Source organism: Bubalus kerabau, chromosome 17 (assembly GCF_029407905.1).
Source record: "Bubalus kerabau isolate K-KA32 ecotype Philippines breed swamp buffalo chromosome 17, PCC_UOA_SB_1v2, whole genome shotgun sequence".
Lineage (NCBI taxonomy): Eukaryota > Metazoa > Chordata > Mammalia > Artiodactyla > Bovidae > Bubalus > Bubalus kerabau.
The window spans coordinates 53,787,055-53,799,974 of NC_073640.1; the positions used below are offsets into that span (position 1 = coordinate 53,787,055).

The following is a 12,920-nucleotide window of genomic DNA, read 5'->3' on the forward strand; positions in this document are numbered from 1 at the left end:
GGCCCTGCCAGTGTGCTTCCAATGGACACATGAATGATACGCAAGCTTATGTAAGAAGCCAGGGGAAGGGAGGGATTTGCAGGTCAAACTGACCTGCAGATGTCCAATTTGGTACGGTCATGTGCTCCTTGAGCAAGTGCTTTCTCTGAAAGTGTCTGAGATGAGATTGAGGGGTGGGTCCCTGAATGGTGGGGGTGTTTCTAGATGCTGTGGGAGGTTTGCAGAGAAACTCTTGGTGTCTTTGCAAATATGATGGAGATGTGTGCAGATGGCTATTAAGCACTTGGAGAGTGGCTAGCTCTAACTGAGGCCTGCTGTAAGTGTAACACACATGCTGAATTTCCAAGCTGGGTTCGATAAAAACAATATTCAGTATTTCAGTAATTGTAAAAGTTAATTATATTTTGAAATGATAATATTTGGGGTATGTTGGGATAAATAAAAATATGACTAAAGCTAATTTCACCTGTTTATTTGTAAATTTCTTTTACTGTGGTAAGACACATGACATAAAAGTTACCCTTTTAACCATTTTTAAAGGGTCGGACACAACTTAGTGACTAAACCACCACCAAAGGGGAGGTCAGAGTGCCTTTCTCCTATCTGTTGTTTTTGTGTTTGTATTTTTTTTTTTAATAATATTTATTTATTTATTTTTGGCTGTGCTGGGTCTTCCTTACTGCGTGGGCTTTTCTCTACTGCAGCGAGCAGGGGCTACTCTCTAGTTGCGGTGTACAGGTTTCTCTTGTTTTGAAGCACGGACTCTCAAGCGTGTGCTTCGGTAGTTTCAGTGTGTGGGCTCAGTAGCTGGCAGTTCCCGGGCTCTGGAGCACAGGCTGAATAGTTGTGGTGAATGGGCTGAGTGACTCGGCAGCAAGTGGGATCCTCCCAGATCGGGGATCGAACCCGTGTCTCCTGCCTTGGCAGGCAGATTCTTTACCACTGAGCCACTAGGGAAGCCCATTAAAAATTTTTTTTTTGGCTGCGCTGGGTCTTTGTTGCTGCACGGGCTTTTTAGTTGCGGAGAGCAGGGGCTGCTCTCTAGTTGTGGTGCACGGGCTTACTGCGGGGGCTTTTCTTGATGCAGAGCACTGGCGCTAGGGCACACAGGCTTCAGCAGCTGTGGCTCCCGGGCTCTCGGGCACAGGCTGAGTAGCTGTGGCGCACGGGCTTAGTTGCTCCGAGGCACATGGGACCTTCCCAGACCAGGAGTCCGAACCTGTGTCTCCAGCACTGGCAGGTGGATTCTTAACCACTGAGCCACCAGGGAAGCCCCCATTTTAACCATATTTTAAAGTTTACAATTCAGCAGTGTGAAATACATTCACGTAGTGGTGTGAATGTGTTTTCATCTTGCAAAACTGAAAATGTACCTGTTTTACAACTCCTCGTCTGCCCTCTCCCAGCCCCTGGCAACCACCCTTCTACTTTGAGCCTCTATGAATTTGCCTACTCTACGAACCTCGTGTAAACGGGATCAGACGGTATTTGTCTTTTCCTGACTGGTTTGTTCATCCATGTTGCAACACGTATCAGAGTTTCCTTTCTCTTCGAGGCTGAATAATATTTCATTGTATGAACAACCACATTTTGTTTATTTGTCAGTGGGCACTTGGGTCATTTCTACCTCTTGGCTATGGTGAACAGCATCGCTCTGAACAAGGGTGTACAAATATCTGTCCAAGTCCCTGCTTTCTTTCTTTTTTAATATATATATATATTTTTGGCTGTTCCAAGTCTTAATTGTGGCATGTGAAATTTAGTTCCCTAATCAGGATCAAACCCAGGCTCCCAGCATTGGGAGTGCAGAGCCTTAGTCCATGGACCACGAGGGAAGTCTTTTCTTAAAAATTCTTTTGGGTATATACTCAGAAGTGGGATTGCTGGACTGTGGGTGATTCTGTTTAATTATTTGAGAAGTGCTGTGCTGTTGGCTATACCATTTGCCATCCACACGACCATGACCACGATCCCCATCCCTACGACCAGTGCACAGGGGCTCCAACTTTCTACCTCCGTGCCAACACTTTTTTTTTTAATATTTAATTATTCTTATTGTTATTTTATTATTTTTATTTTTTGGCTGTGCCCCGAGGCTTGTGGTACCTTAGTTCCCAGCCAGGGATAGAACTTATGCCCCCTGAGTTGGAAGTGCAGAGTCTTAACCACTGGACCACCAGAGAAGTCCCTTGCCAACACTTGTTATTTTCTTTCTTTTTTTTCACGATAGCCATCCTAGTAGGTGTAAGGTGGTATCTCATTGTGGTTTTACTTTGCATTTCCCTAATGATTGGGCTTCCCTGGTGGCTCAGTCAGTGAAGAATCTGCCTGCAATGCGGGAGACCTAGGTTCTATCCCAGGAAAAGCTGCTGGAGGAGAGCATGGCAACCCACTCCAGGATTCTTGCCTGGAGGATCCCCATGGACAGAGGAGCCTGACGGGCTGCAGTCCCTAATGATTAATGATGTTGAGCATCTTTTCTTGTGCTAATTCACCCATTTCTTATTTACATTTAAAAGTATGACTGCTAGAAAACTTAAAATTACATAAGTGGCTTCCACCGTATTTCTCTTGCGCCGCACTATTTCAGATGTTTGAAAATGGAATGTGGATGTGAGCAGATGAGCCGCGAGGGTTCATCCGTGTTCCCCGACGCGATGCAAATGCGTCACAGCGCCACCTGCAGGAGATGGGCAGATATCTGCAGATAGCTGCCGAAGAGAAGTAGGGCGCTTCTGTTCACTCCTGCCTAAGTCCACATTTTTAGAAGAGATGCCCAGGGAGACAGCTCTCCAATGGGGGCGATTTGGGAAGGAATACTTACTATTCAAGAACAGCAAGGGGACTTCCCTGGTGGTCCAGTGGTTAAGAATCCACCTTACAACGCAGGAGACTCGAGTTCGATCCTTGGTCGGAGAACTAAGATCCCACATGCCAAGGGGCACCTAAACCCACGCGCTGCAACTACGGAGCCTGCTTGTCACAACTAGTGAGTCTGTGCGCAGCAATGAAAGATCCTGAATGATGCAATGAAGACCCGACACATCCAAATAGAAAAATCAATATTAAAAAAAAAAAAAAAAGACCAGCATGTTCTGTAGCCCCTGATGTCTGGGTGGGAGTTGCTCTGGGCCATGTCCTGGGACATAGAGGTGACATCAATGGGGGAGTCACCTTCATCAAACACTCAGGGAGTTTGGGTGGGTGTGGGCAGCACCCCCTCTTCTGGTACTGTCCTCAATGCCACACTTACTGAGCTACATCCAGCAATGACCAAGTAAGCACCAAGTTTGCTCTTCCAAGTGCTCAGCCCAGCAAGGGGGCACACCTTAACACATAGAAATAGCCAAGACGAGCAGGGCTGGGATGGGGGAGGCACAGACAGAGGGGTCAGGGCCAGGATGGGGGAGCACAGGCTCTCACATCTGCCAACGTCTCACTTCTCTGGGAATATCCTCTCTCCCAACTTGAAGGATAGTAACTCTCCTTGCCTTTTCACTTGATGCCAGGCCCTGTATGCCCGCTGTTGTACTGTACTACTGCACTTTTCAAGGCTCTATGCTGTAAGATTAAAAATGTTTTCTTCATTTTTGTGTTTGTTTTCTATTTGTTAGTTGTGTGGAAAGTATTATAGACCTATTAAAGTCCAGTGCTATTTAGCCAATTATGTTAGTTTGGTACCTGGGCTAAATTTGTTGGAATTATGAACAAATTAGACATATAAATATGCTCTTGGAATGGGACTTGCTTGCATGTAAGGAACTTACTGTACTGAAATTGAATCAGTTATTTATTTATTATTACTTTTTGCTGCACTGCATGGCTTGCAGGATCTTAATTGCCTCAACAGGGATTGAACCTGGGCCCTTGGCAGGGAAAGTGCAGAGTCCTAACCACTGGACTGTCAGGGAATTCCCTGAATCAGTAATTTTAAAACTTCCAACAAACAAAAGTCTACATTTAGAGAAGAGCTAATACCTACCCTTCTGAAACTATTCCCGAAAATTGCAGCAGGAGGAATGCTTCTGAACACATTCTGTGACACCAGCATCATACTGATACCACAACCAGAAAGAGACATCACACACACAAAAGATAGTTACAGGTCGGTATCACTGATGCACACAGATGCAAAAATCTGCAACAAAATAGTAGCAAGCAGAATCCAATGATACATTCAAAGTATCTTACATCATGGTCAAGTGAGATTTATCCCAGAGATGCAACGATTTTTCAATATCTGCAAATCAGCAATAAGAATAAAAGCCATATGATCATCTCAAGAGATGCAGAAAAAGCTTTTGACAAAAATTTTCAACCTAATGAAGGTTGTATTGAACTTCCCTGGTGGTACAGTGGATAACAATCTGCCTGCTGAGGCAGGGGACACAGGTTTGATCCCTGGTTCGAGAAGATTCCACATGTCTCAGGCAACTAAAGCATGGAAGGCATTAAGGCCACCAGCTTGGGACATAACATTGTTTTCCTTCTCCTTTGGCTCCTATCCAGAGCAATTTCCTTCCGATAATTTGACTTCTGTGAAGGCTGTCTGGCTGTGGTCAGTGAGTGCAGTCTGAGAGCCTGAAATTGTGTTCAGAGGGAGCTGAGGGTCACAGTACAGGACAGGCCAGCAGGAGGTCACGTGTGTGCATCTCCTGGGGGCTGTGAAGGATGTGGCTGATGCATGCTAGCTCAGCTGCCCCTGAAATCACCTGTTTCCTTTGGGTTATAATATTGTTTTATTTTGAGACGCTGCAGGGTTTCTGCGGCATTGGGCTTTGTTTGAAAATTCAAAGAATCCTCCAATGGCAAGCTTGACTGTGACAAAAAGTAATCAATGAAAACCCGAGATATTCTGAAAGCAAGTCACAGATGTCCCTGGTTTGCATCATCCTCTAGCCCAGGGGTCCCCAAGCTCCGGGTCATGTAGAGTGATATCTCCTACAGATCAGCAGCAGCATTAGATTAGAAATAAAGTGCACAATAAATGTAATATGTTTGAATCATCCAGAAACCATCCCCCCAAACTCTGACCCATGGAAAAATTGTTGTTCGGTTTGCTCAGTGGTGTCCGACTCTGCTACCCCATGAACTGCAGCATGCTAGGCTCCCCTGTTTAAAAATAGAAAAACCAGGAACTGTTTTTCTATTGCTCTAGAGGCATGGCCTTGCTCCTAGGACTCTGCACTTCTGCTTTCTTATTAGGTCCTGCCAGTGGCTCCATAAAGCATCTTTTAAGGAGGTACAAGATACAATAATGTACCCTCCTTCTGGAGGGTGGTCCAACATATGCCTGGAATACTGGAGACCTGAGAGATCAGAGACATGGATAGTGCCTGAGGCCATGAAACTCTCATGCTTCATTGTCTTCTTATTGTTTGTTTTTAAATTTTATTTATTTGGCTGCCTTGGGTCTTAGTTGTGGGATTTGGGATCTAGTTCCCTGACGCAGGATCGAACCTGGGCCACCTGCATCGGGAGCTCAGAATGTTAACCACTGGCCGACCAAGGAGGTCCCTGTTTGTTTGTTTTTTTAAAGTTTTATTTTAAAATTTGTTTTGGGCTATTCTGGGTCTTTGTTGCTGTGCATGGGCTTTCTAATTGCAACAAGTGGGGGCTGCTCTTCATTGCAGTGCTCCAGCTTCTCACTGTTGAGGAGCACGCGCTCTAGAGGATGAGTTTCAGTTGTTGTGGCACATGGGCTTAGCTGTTCCTAGGCATGTGGGATCTTCTCAGACCAGGGATCGAACCCGTGTTCCATGTGTTTAAAGATTCCTAACCACTGGACCACCAGGGAAGCCCTCCACTCACATTTCTGACCCAGTTGCTGCAAATTCAGAATCTCATGACTTCCTCAGATTGGGTATTTTGCTAGAATAACTCATGAACTCAGGAAAATACTCTGCTTATGATTAGTACTATTATAGCAAGAGCCACAATTTGGAAGCAGCAAAAGGGAGAGCTCTAGGTCAAAGACAGGGTAGGTTCCACATGCAAGCTCCCCCATGTCTTCTCCCCATGGAGTCGGGACATATCACCTTCAGCCATGCTGAAGCAAGCTCATCAGATCATTGGTGTTCAGACTGTTCATTTGGGTTTTATCACATCAGCAGGCATGACTGAATCACGGGCCATGATATTGAACTCAATGTCTACCCCTACTTCCATCCCTAGATGACAGGCTGGCCCAAGCTTCGTCTCCTAACTGCAAGGTTGGTCATTGGGATGACTGGGCCCCCACGCTGAGCCATAGTGTTGGCATGAACTCTGAAGGGGTCCAGGAACTCCTGAACACCAAAGACGGTCCTATAAGTTGGAAAATTACAGGACCACGGGCAATAACTTGACAAGTTTTTTTTATTATACTGCACTGTTACTTGTAGTCCCCATGTTGACCTTCATGCATGCTCAGTCACTCAGTCCTGTCCAACTCTTTGAGACCCCATGGACTGTAGTCCACCAGGCTCCTCTGCCTATGGAATTTCCCAGGCAAGAATACTGGAGTGGGTTGTCATTTCCTCCCCCATGGGTTCTTCTCAATGCAGGGATCAAACCCATGTCTACTGCATTTCCTGCATTGGCAGGCAAATTCTTCAGCACTGAGCCACCCGGGAAGTCCCCTGCCATGCTGACACACTCCCTGTATTCAGATTTGTGGCCATTATCACAGGACTCCTTAGATCCTAGCTCAGAATTAGGCTGCTTTTGGTCCTGGTTGTACATATTAGCCACATTCTATGGGTCCTTTGAGATTTATTCCCTTTTCTCCCTTTTGTCACACTAATAATTTCTATTTGGGGATTTTGAGATTTGGTGACCAAAGGAGGCTGGGGACAGTCTTGTGAGGAAGCTGTTGTCTTTTTTTTTTTTTTAATACATTTATTCTTCTGTATATTTTGGCTGAGCTGTGCAGTTTGCAGGATCTTAGTTCTGCAACCAGGGATTGAACCTGGTCCTCAGCAGTATTAAGTGCTGTGTCCTGACCACTGGAATCCTAGAAATTCCTGAAACTGAGTAGAACTAAGGCAGGAGGTAGATGCCCTCTCTTCCCCCCCAACCCCAGGGTAAAGTGACTGGAGATTTATTCCCTTTGAACCAAAGCTCCAAGACGAGAACAGCAGGACAATTAAGGGAGGAGGCTGGGCCCTTCCCAGACCACATATTTCTCATTCTCAAAGTTGGGAGACCTCCCTGACCTCACATGTACAAAAAGCCTCCTTGGAGGTCAAACGTGAGTATTGTTAACTCAGGCCAGGTTACCCATAGGTCCCCTCAGTAGAATCCATCATGGCTAAGAGATGCGTGTACACATATGGGAGGATCCTGATATACCAAATACGGATCATGAACCAGGCAAGTCAAAATGCTTGGCCAAAGAAAACTCAGAAGAAATGCCCCATGAAAGTAATTCAAACTGCCATGAGGGTGCAACCTTCACACACCACAATTGCACTCATCTCATGCTAGCAAGGTAATGCTCAAAATTCTCCAAGCCAGGCTTCAACAGTACGTGAACTGTGAACTTTCTAATGTTCAAACTGGATTTTAAAAAGGCAGGGGAACCAGAGATCAAATTGCCAACATCCGTTGGATCATTGAAAAGAACTAGAGAGTTCCAGAAAAACATCTACTTCTGTTTTATTGACTTTGCCAAAGCCTTTGACTGTGTGGATCACAACAAACTGTGGAAAATTCTTCAAGAGATGGGAATACCAGACCACCTGATCTGCCCCTTGAAAAATCTATATGCAAGTCAGGAAGCAACGGGTAGAACTGGACATGGAATGACAGACTGGTTCCAAATAGGGAAAGGAGTATGTCAAGGCTGTGTATTGTTATCCTGATTATTTAACTTACATGCAGAGTACATCATGAGAAATGCTGGGCTAGATGAAGTACAAGCTAGAATCAAGATTGCTGGGAGAAATATCAATAACCTCAGATATGCAGATGACACCATCTTTATGGCAAAAAGCAAAGAACTAAAGAGCCTCTTGAAAGTGAAAGAGAAGAGTGAAAAAGTTGGCTTAAAATGCAACATTCAGAAAACTAAGATCATGGCATCTGGTCCCATCACTTCATGGCAAATAGATGGGGAAACAGTGACAGACTTTATTTTTGAGGGCTCCAAAATCACTCCAAATGGTGACTTCAGCCATGAGATTAAAGGGAGTGTGTTCCTTGGAAGAAAAGCTATGGCCAACCTAGACAGCATATTAAAAAGCAGAGACATTACTTTGCCAACAAAGGTCCACCTAGTCAAAGCTGTGGTTTTTCCAGTAGTCATGCATGAATGTGAGAGTTGGACTATAAAGAAAGCTGAGTGCCGAAGAATTGATGCTTTCGAACTGTGGTGTTGGAGACAACTCTTGAGAGTCCCTTGGACTGCAAGGAGATCCAACCAGTCCATCCTAAAGGAAATCAATCCTGAATATTATTGGAAGGACTGATGCTGAAGCTGAAACTCCAATACTTTGGCCACCTGAGGCGAATAACTGACTCATTGGAAAAGACCCTAATGCTGGGAAAGATTGAAGGTGGAAGGAGAAGGGGATGACAGAGGATGAGATGGTTGGATGGCTTCACTGACTCAATGGACATGAGTTTGAGTAAACCCCGGGAGTTGATGATGGACAGGGAAGCCTGGCGTGCTGCCGTCCATGGGGTCTCAAAGAGTCGGACACGACTGAGCAACTGAACTAAACTGAAGTGAGGGTGCAACACAGGGACTCTCCCTCTGAGTCTGCCCATGTGTCTATCCACAGGTACTATACTTTTCCCTCTTAATAAATACTCTACCTGCTTTACTACTTTCCGTCTTGGTGGAAATTCTTTTCTGCAGACCTGAGGGCTAGGGCTTTTGTCACTGACCACAGGTCTAGTGGCTAGGATCTGGTGCTTTCACTGCTGTGACTTGGCCTCAGTCTCTGGGATCTCAGTCTGTTGAAGCACCACTTCAAGCCATTGGAGGCTGAGGCCACCCGAGATCAGATCAAAGGAGGAATCAAAGAGAGTCTCATATATTAAACTCTAAGATTCTTTGAGTTTAAAAGTAAGAGTCAGTAGAGGAGGCACAGGCAGTGAGCCTTGTCCCAGCAAACAAAGCTACCAAGGCGGTCTTGCAAATTAAGCATGGCAAATCCATTTCTTCAAAAAAAGTTTTCAAGGGGGAATATATAAAATACCTAAGTTTGAAATGAAATTAAAAGACGCTTGCTCCTTGGAAGAAAGGCTATGACCCTAGGCAGTGTATTAAAAAGCAGAGACATCACTTTGCTGACAAAGGTCTATATAGTCAAAGCTATGGTTTTTCCAGTAGTTATGTACGGATGTGAGAGTTGGACCATAAAGAAGGTTAAGTGCTGAAGAATTGATGCTTTTGAACTGTGGTGTTGGAGAGGACTCTTGAGAATCTCTTGGACAGCAAGGAGATCAAACCAGTCAATCCTAAAGAAAATCAATCCTGAATATTATTGGAAGGACTGATGCTGAAGCTGAAGCTCCAATACTTTGGCCACCTGATTCGAAGAACTGACTCCTTGGAAAAGACCCTGATGCTGGTAAAGATTGAAGGCCGGAGGAGAAGGGGACAGCAGAGGATGAGATGGTTGGATGGCATTACTGACTCAATGGACATGAGTTTGAGCCAACTCCGGGAGATAAGTGAAGGACAGGGAAGCCTGGCGTACTGCAGTCCACGAGTTACAAAGAGATGGACACAACTGAACAACAAATGTTTCAAAAGCCAGACTATTTCCAAACTCTTGGTTCTTTACCTTGGATTGTCCTGAGAGAGTATTTCAAGGTAAGTTTTCAAGGATTCATCTTTTGCAAACATATCCAAATACCTTCCCCATTAGCAGTCCTGTTTTGGCGATGAATGGCAAACAATATGCTTGGATTAGAGGTCCTATTTCCACTTGAATGCAGTTTCTTCTCTTCTGGCAACAAAACCATTTGCAGAGATTTGGAAATCATGAGCTTCCTAGGAGGGAGAAGGTGTGTTTTGCCAAAAGTTTTACTTTTGTTTTAGTTTTGAAGGATTTGTTAACAAGAGAAATCACTCATTACACACACACACACACACACACACAACAATTTCAATATTTAATAGTGGGTTATGTGACAATTTCAATACACAATCATTAAACAAACAAATAAAAAAATAGAAATAATAGAGAGATGTAACCGCATATATACCACCAAATTGGGCCAAAACCTACATCTAGACTTGAGCAGCGCTGGGAAGCCCCAAATGACAGCAATTTGGAGTCCCAGTTGGGAAAAAGGTCCCAGGCGGTGCATCCCCCCCCATGGGTGAGACTTCATATTGCAGCTTTGGGGACTCCCGTTTATAATCCCAGGCCACAAACTGATGTTATCATCAGTTTGTGTGCAAAAGTGCAGCTCTGGTTTTTCTTTAATTTTTACAATGCTGTTTGTTTCACCTTGTAAGTCACAAGATTCCTTAGACTCCGGGGGACTGGCCAGGTCTTCAGGGGCTTAAGAAATTCCCAAGACTCACTCCCTTTCTTATCTAACTTACTGGTAACTTATTGGTAACAATTGGTATGCTTGCGGGCAGACATGTAGTCCAGGCAGGGTTCAGGTATAGGCCAGAAGTTGGTCAGAGGCTTGCTCCCCTACTTCTAAAACCTGAACAAGACTACCTCCATTTTAATTTCCCTAACAAGGTGCTATTCTCGTTCATTTGAAAACAGTCTTTCAGATTGGCTGGTTGATTACAGTCCCCTTTCAAGACCTGGTGTGCATTGTTAATGATGACAGAGTTGGGTTTGTGTAGGGGTCATAGCTGAGCCAAGCCAGCATGGGGGTGATCTGGACCATGTCCTGGGACACATCACCAGGGATGTGGCCTGTCCACTTGGAGAGAGATTCCAGATCCATAGGCATGATGACCTGGGCTGTGGATCACTCAATCTTGGACAGGGAAATGCTGCTGGGCTTGCTGATTATGTCCTTGTTGCACAGATCAGTACTGCTCCAGGTGGTGGCGAGGAGGTCAAGGATGAGCCACAGAGCGCACCAGGGTGCAGCACCACCTGCTCTTAGTACAGAAGCAGGCACTTGTCCTTGCCCACCTCCATGCTCAGGGCATACATCACCTCCATGGCCTGGCTCCACTTGGTGAGGTAGTCGTGGTAGCTGCCGAGGTTGAAGCTGGCAATGGTGATATTGCAGGTGACCATGGAGTATGTGGAGGCCCAATTGCCCTGCACCACCAGCAGGGAGGAGGTGCAACAGACAGACGGAAAACTTGAGTGTGGAGGCATATTTGTTGCAGAGGATGCCAACCGGCTTGCCTATCACCTCCAGGTTGAAGGCCTGCATGGCCACATCCAGCACCTCATCAATTATGCCCACCTCGTCCAACTGCAGCTTCTCCTGGTTAGACTTGTGTTGAGGTCCTTTAATGGACCAGAACCTGGTGGTCCGGAGTTGATGATAAGAAAGTAAAAGAGAGAGAGAAAGAGGCTGATATTCCTTGGTTTACACAGAAAGCCAATAAAGCTCTTGACACAGAGCTTGCACTGCTGCACGTAGGCACCAGGAGCCCTCTCGAGGGGGTGAAGGCACAGTGTGCCTTCTCGAGAGGGTCTTAGAAGCCCTGGCGAGAAAGTGAGCTCAGCAGGCTTCTGCACTCCAAAGAATTAGCCTGAGAGAGAGTGAGAAAGAGAGAGAGAAAGAGAGACAGACACAGGGACCCAAGCTCTGATGGAGCAAAGGTGCTTTATTCAACATAGTGTGAGTATATATACAGTCTTACAAGGCAGCTATTTTCAGCAAAGATAAAAATCAAAAGTCCAGACTTACAAATTATCATAAGGCAATCCATATCAAAGACAGAGGGTTGTAAATAATCACTTTTTTCATATGGTTCATAAAAAGGAAGAGGGTCATAAATAGTTAAATATCACTGTATGGAAAAACTAACTAAGGAAATGTATGCATTCCTCAGCCCCGGGAGTGGTTTGCCAACTCCTCTTAATTCCTGAATATTCAGGAATTAATAAAGGACAGAGGATTCATGACAGATCCAAAACAGCACACAGGAAGCCTCCTGTTAAATGCTTCCTGAAAGACTTGGACCAGGCCTGGGGCATGGCCAGCACATGGGGGATGATGTGGGTCTCCTTGCAGCACTGCATCTTGGGGTGGGCATCCAGCATGGCACACAACAGCATGGTGTCCCTCCAGGGCAGGAATCCCAAGAAGATGAGAGACAAGGCCTTCCCACAGAGGTACTCCAGGTGGTCCATGCCCATTATCACCAGGTCTTCCAGGGCAGGCATTATTAATTGGCCAGGTGAGGGGATTTCACATACTAATTTCAACAGTGACCTGAGCATGACTATAGTCTTTCTTTTAAAGTAAATTTCCTCAGGGCCAAACAATTAGACTCTTGGAGTGGAGAAATTTACCACTGCAGCCATGAAATTAAAAGACGCTTACTCCTTGGAAGGAAAGTTATGACCAACCTAGATAGCATATTGAAAAGCAGAGATATTGCTTTACCAACAATGGTCCGTCTAGTCAAGACTATGGTTTTTCCAGTGGTCATGTATGGATGTGAGAGTTGGACTGTGAAGAAGGCTGAGCGCCAAAGAATTGATGCTTTTGAACTGTGGTGTTGGAGAAGACTCTTGAGAGTCCCTTGGACTGCAAGGAGATCCAACCAGTCCATTCTATAGGAGATCAGCCCTGGGTGTTCTTTGGAAGGAATGATGCTGAAGCTGAAACTCCAGTACTTTGGCCACCTCATGCGAAGAGTTGACTCATTGGCAAAGACTCTGATGCTGGGAGGGATTGGGGGCAGGAGGAGAAGGGGACGACAGATGATGAGATAGCTGGATGGCATCACCGACTCGATGGATGTGAATTTGAGTGAACTCCGGGAG

General features: G+C 45.3%; 1 pseudogene; it reads right to left on the minus strand.

Moving 5' to 3' along the window:
• Positions 1–10,666: 10,666 nt before the first annotated feature.
• On the minus strand, positions 10,667–12,314 carry LOC129630662 (protein-tyrosine sulfotransferase 2-like; annotated as a pseudogene).
• Between the last annotated feature and the right edge of the window lie 606 nt (positions 12,315–12,920).